The 6,809-nt window shown below is 38.9% G+C and overlaps 1 pseudogene; it reads right to left on the reverse strand.

Moving 5' to 3' along the window:
• Positions 1–4,785, reverse strand: part of LOC103739499 — a 17,236-nt pseudogene extending 12,451 nt beyond the window's left edge.
• Positions 4,786–6,809: the final 2,024 nt, after the last annotated feature.

Genomic DNA, 6,809 nt, shown 5'->3' on the forward strand with positions numbered 1-6,809 from the left:
ACTCTACCAAAAGCAATATATAGATTCAATGCAATTCCAATCAAAATCCCCATGACATACTTCACAGAATTAGAAAAATGTATCCTTAAATTCATATGGAAGCACAAAAGATCCCAGATAGCCAAAGCAACCCTGAGCACAAAGGGAAGTGCTGGGGGGATTACTATACCAGATCTCAAAGTATACTACAGAGCTATAGTCATAAAAACAGCATGGTACTGGCACAAAAATAGACACATAGATCAACTGAACATCATTGACAACCCAAACCCAAGTACACACAATTTTAGCCACCTGATATATTGACAAAAGTGCCAAGAACACACAATGGAGGAAAGACAGCATCTTCAACAAATGGTGCTGGCAAAACTGGATCTCCACCTGTAGAAGAATGAAACTAGATCTTTATCTTTCACCTTGCACAAAAGACAATTCCAAATGGATCAAAGACCTCAATGTGCAACTGGAAACTCTGAAACTATTAGAAGAAAATATTGGCAGTAACTTATAAGATACAGGTGTAGGAAAGGATTTTCTAATCAGACAGAAATTGCTCGGGAACTAAGGTCAGCAATCAACAAGTGGGACCTAATTAAAATAAAAAGCTTCTGTACAGCAAAAGAAACAATCAAAAAAGTGAAGAGAAAACCCACAGAATGGGAAAAATATCTTCACCAGTGGCACATGTGACAGAGGTCTAACATCCAGAATATATAAAGAACTTTAAAAAAGCAAAGAAGCAAGAAACCAAATGACCCAATTAAAAGATGGGCTAAAAATCTAAACAGAGAGTTCTCAAAGGAAGAGATGAAGATGGCTAAGAAACATCACAAAAAGTGTTCAACATTGTTAGTAATTAGGGGAATTCAATTAAAGCACCCTAAGGTATCATTTTACCCCAAGATTGGCTAGGATCAAGAAAACAAATGACAACAAATGCTGGCAAGGGGATATGGAGAAAGGGGAATGCTCATTCACTGTTGGTGGGATTGCAAACTTGTGCAGCATCTATGGAAAACAGTGTGGAGAACTCTTTAAAAAAACTACAAATGAACCTACCATATGACCCAGTTATGCTACTCCTTGGCATATACCCAAAGGACCCATCCTATTTTAGAGACACTTATACAACCATGTTTTTATGCTGCTCTTTTCACAATAGCTAAGAGATGGAAGCAAACTAAGTGTCCTTCAACTGACAAGTGGTTAACAAAAATGTGGTATATTTACACAATGGAGTTCTAGTCAGTAGTAAAGAAAGATGAAATCATGAAATTTGCAGGGAAGTAACACAGACTCAGAAAAATAAAAGACATATGTTCTCCCTCATTTGTGGATCCTAGCACCAAATCCTTTTAAAATCCATGTCCTTTTATTAAGATGATTAAGCAGTTTCTTCTGCATGAAATAACTACCATCATCACGACTTCAGCTGTGCATGATCGCTAAACATCGTCACAATTGGGCTTGTTGTTGATTGTGCTCCTTCATTAAAGGGGGCCAAGCAGGGTCATTGGGCCCTCACCAGAGTATCCAGCCACTCTTCCCAGACAACTGTATGTAATTTGGCCCTAATCACACATGGCCTTCAAAACAGATGGAAATTTTATTTGTTAATGTTATGTCTCATAATTATCAAAAAAAAAGAAAACCAGAATGTAAAAGATGTTAAAAGGATGTGAGAATGAAGATATTTTCCAAAATAGACAGGAAAAAATGGGAAAGTCTAAGCAAGTGATGAAGGTCTGTGTAGATTTGTTATGATATATAAAGGATAAGATAATAATATGCACATAATCATAAAATTTCTAAGGTCATAGTTTAGTCAACTAGATTAAGGAACAAAATACACATGTAGTCAAGTTTTATCTGAGAACATTTGGGTTTTTACCCAAGCTTTATATATATAGCACATGGCAATTAGAAGTACCAGACTGGTGGATCTAACGTTATTGGATGTTTAACAGCCATACTTTGAGGCCTATACTAATCTAGTCAGAGGGATAGTTTTTGCCCCTTGCCCTCCAAGGTGGACTAAGTTCCAGGGACTATGGAACATCTCTCAAAATGTCCTGTAACTGTGGTGAGCCACCTGTCCTCTTGTTCAAGGAGGCCATGGAGACCCCACCAGATGGACTTGAATTCCAGTCTACAAAGAGGAGGGCCAACTCAGAGGAAACGTTTCCTCCATGCTTCCAAGTAAAGCCAGCCATGGTTTAGTAGGACCTTTGTCTTATCTTCACATAAATGTAACTGGTTAAAAAAAAAAAAGGAGCCAGGAGCTCCTCCGAAGCCCATGTGACCCCTGAGGAACAGATCCTCAAATAACCTTAAGTGTAAAAATAAATTGATTTATTAGCTTAAGAGTAAAAATATTGGTTTATCTGGTCCCACTGTATGGTCTTAAACACCCAAAAGGAAAGTATAACCAAAGAGTAAAGTCATCAGTATATTTCTTTAAGAATTCAATGGATTATACTTCTCAGACATTAGGCTTAAGTCCATATAAAAAGTTATTTAGACAATTATTTCTCATTGATGATTTTGTGTCTAAGCAGAAAGTGCTGCTCAGATGTAAGACTTCAAATCTTGGTCTGCAGTACTGTAGTCCCCACCTGTAGCTCAGGGAGACAACCCGCTATTGTTCTAAAACGATGACCGAATTTGTTTTCTCTCCCTATCAGAATCCTTTGAGAGGGAACTGACACTGATTCTAACCACTCCAACAGCTATCAAAATACCTGAAAGCAAATCCTGAATCCATCACCCATGAGTCCAGCATTGGCAGACAAAAGAAACATGAGGAGGAACCCAATAGAGGGATGTTCTTGGAAGATCTTATCAAGAAATTCCAATGGACTCTGATATGAACATTTGAAATTAGCCCTGTTCTGACTTTTTTCTAGTTCCCTGTCTAGAATTTGTAATGCTAATTACTCTTGCCTTTACTTCTCCTTCACATCTCCTACTCGCCAGTCAAGGACTTTCTTTTCCCCCTAGAGATGAGTTATGCAATTTGGGAGTCTTTTAGATAGACCCACTGAAGGGGGTACCCTAACTGCCTTGCCCTGCATCCCTGTTCAGCCTGGAAGAAGGCAGAGAAGTCTGCGTCCTGCTTCTCTGTCCGCAATTTGGGTAACCCCTTCAGAGGATGGTGTGATAAGAATAGGAGGTAGAAATTGGCTAGGCAGTTAGGGTAAAAGACCCCAAAGAAAAGTAGCCAGTTTCTTGGCTAAAACTCGCAATGTCCTTGGGCCTCTTAGCAACACACTCTGTTCTAAAGGCCAAAAATGTCAAAATGTCAAAAGTATTTGGGAGCTTTTATCTAATCCTTAAAAGGTTGTGCAACCACTCACAATATATAAATTACGAAAGAGAAAGAAAGAAAGAGAAAGAGAAAGAGAAAGAAAAGAAAGAATGAACAAACTTGAAGTCAGAAAAAAGTGATGGGGAGATATGGGAAGAGTTGGAAGGGAGGCAGTAGGCATGGATTTGATCAAAACACCTTATATGCATGTATGAAATTCTCAATAAATTAAAAAAAAAGAAATTGCACCTGGTACCTGAACATATGGTTTAGTTACCGAAATATATCCTGAATCCACTAGGGAAAATCAGTCCCTCAGCCACACTACAATCTAACCCCGCTTGAACATTGTAAATACCTTAACTGAACGAATACAGCTGATTTAAAAAAGAAAAATCCAAGCCAGGCATGGTGGGGCATGCCTTTAAATCCCAACATTTGGGAGGCAGAGACAGGTGGATCTGTGTGAGTTCAAGGTCAGCCTGGTCTACATAGTGGGTATAGCTGGGGCTATAGGGAAACCCTGCCTCAAAAAGAAAAAAAAATCCAAGGCCAGCAAGATGGTTCTGACAATCTGAGTTTGATTCTCAGAACCCACATGGTGGAAGGAGGGAACTAACTCCCGAAAGTTGTCCTCTAATTTCCACACATGTGCTCTGCCATATAGGCACATGTACAGAGATAGAGGGAAAGACAGAGAGAGAGAGAGAGAGAGAGAGAGAGAGAGAGAGAGAGAGAGAGAGAGATATAAAAAAGGAGAGAGAGAGATTTAAAAAACTTACCCACATATGTAAATCCCAATATAGAAAAATAAGAATTATGAAAAATGAAGGCACTATGACCCCTCCCAAAATTGCCAGTGCCACAGTAATGGGCCCTTGTGAGAGGGAATTAAATGCACTCCCAAAGAATTAAAACAAATAATTTTAAGAGTGACTAATGAGTACTGCCAGGACGGGTCAATGGATTAAAGGCGTTTGCCGCCAAGCCTGACAACCTCAGTTTTATCACCAGGAACCACATAATGAAAAGATACTGAGATGGGAAAACAGAGGTAGTTTAAAAAAAAAACAAAAACTATGAGAATCTTATCTTTAAAAAAACAGTTTGCCTAAGGAAATGGTTGCCTGTTTAACCTTGCTTCTGCTTCTGTAAACATGCCTCCTGCCTGAAACTCTGGTTGATGGTCTCTCATCACATAGGCTAGAGGCCTCCGTGGCCCCTAGCGTGTGGCTTACAGTCATGTAAAAAGGAAATCAAACCCACCAATCAAAGAATGGGTCTGGAATAATGCCTAATTGTCTATAAATACTGTAAGTAACTGAAGCCTGGTGCTCAGGTCTTGGAGATAACTACCTCAGGCCTTTCCCAGCAAAAATAAAAGCTCAGATCCTCCGCTCTGCCCCTAGTGCCTGATTTGAAAGCAGTGATCCTGTACCAAGAGAACTGACACATTGTCCACTTACCTCCACAAACATATAGTCAAAAATAAGTACATACATGAATGGATTAAAAAATAATAAAATTAAAGCAGATACAAATAAACTCCTAAATGAATTCAAAGAGCATGCAAATAAACAGCCCAACCAAATAAGGAGGTCAATACAGGATATGAAAGAATTCAACAGACAGAAATACTGAAATAAATCAAATTGAAATGTTACAAATGAAAAACTCATTAAGTGGGGCTGGAGAGATGACTCAGCAGTTAGGAGCACTGGCTGTTCTTACAGAAGACCCAGGTTCAAATTCCAGCACCCACGTGGTAGCTAACAACAGTCCATAACTCCAGTTCCAGGGGATTTAACACCCTGTCTGTCCTCCCGTTGTACCGCATGACATGGGTGCACTTACACACATGGAGGCATAGCACTCATACACATAAATTTAAAAAATTTTTAAATGAAAATTCCATTAAGTAAATATTTTTCTTTTTATTTATTTATTTTTATTTTGGTTTACTGTGAAGGTCAGTTGAGGCTCTGGTCCTCAGGGGTCACTTGGGCTTTGGGAGGAGCCACTTGCTCCTTCGACTTTCCTTTTTTGAGTTCCGTCTATGTGAGGAGAAGTCAGAAGGTCCTGCTTGACTGTGGCTTCACTTGGAAGCATGGAGGAAACTTTCCCTCTGTGTTAAATCTCCTCTTTATAGGCTGGACACTTATTTGAATTCCTCTAGTGGGGTCTCTATGACCTCCCTGAACAAGAGGACAGGTGACTCATCACAGTTACAGGACATTTTGAGATGTCCCATAGTCCCCTGGGACTCAGTTGACCTTGGCGGGCAAGGAACAAAAATTGTCCCTTTGATCAGTTTAGTATGGATGTTTAAGTATGGTTATTAAACATTCAAGAAGGTCAGTTACACCAGTCTGGAATATTTAATTACTGTGTAACATGTAGGTAAAGCTTGAACAAAAACTCAACATTTTTGGATAAATCTTGACTAGACATATATTTGTTTTGTTTAAGTTATTTATAATAATTAAAGTAGGGGTTTGACTGAGCTTTGACCTTAGACATTTTAAGATTACTTTAGTGGGTTTAGGTACATAAAAGGCTACACAGATAATGTAGGAAGAGCGAACCCAAGTCAGAAAAAGAGATTTAACATCATAGGTTAAGTAGGCATAGCCCAGGAAAGGAACTTAAAACAATTTTTCTTAGGTCTGTCTCAAATGAAGGCTGTTTCACTATAAATAGAAGTAGTTTTTCTTTCCTAGACCCCCCCATACCCTGATTTACAGTTTTTCAGAAGGATGAGAGGGGGTCATATCACATACCTATAGACAGGAAATAAGCTGATCAGGATTCAGACCAAGCTTACCAAAACTAGACATCTTTCAGTAGCCATGGGTAACCCCAATACTTGTCTGCATCCATTTAATCTAAGACTGTAACTAGGTGTGCAGTACAAGCCAGGGGGGTGGATGGAAAATTTTGACTGTAACAGTAATTATTAAATTGAAATCTACCCGATGACTTTATAGACATACACAGGTGCCAAGGATCCAAGTGCAACCAATTATGACTAGTAATAATCAGATACATACAGATGAGAGATGCATGCACCAACATCTCAGTGTTATTGGCAAAAACAATGAGTCTTTCTGTAAGAAACCATATATTTTAAAATAAAATGGAGATCTTTTCTAAAGGTTAAAAACTTGGGGCTGGAGAGATGGCTCAGCTGTTAAGAACACTGGTTGATCTTGCAGAAGACCCTGGTTTGAATCCCAGCACCCACATGGCAGCTAACAATTGTCCGTAACTCCACTTCCGGGGGATCCAACAGCCTCTTCTGTCCTCCGCAGGCATTGCATGACACGGGTGCACTTACCTATATGCAGGCAATACACACATACACATAAAAAAATAACAATAATAAAATATTTTAAAGGTTAAGAACTCATTCAATTTTATGTCTTACAGGACTTATACTGAGTTCAATATTGTATAACCGTATTAATTCAACAGTGAACCTAAAAATTTTATAGCCACTTTT

The sequence above is a fragment of the Nannospalax galili genome, unplaced genomic scaffold (assembly GCF_000622305.1).
Source record: "Nannospalax galili isolate Female #2095 unplaced genomic scaffold, S.galili_v1.0 scaffold1119, whole genome shotgun sequence".
NCBI lineage: Eukaryota > Metazoa > Chordata > Mammalia > Rodentia > Spalacidae > Nannospalax > Nannospalax galili.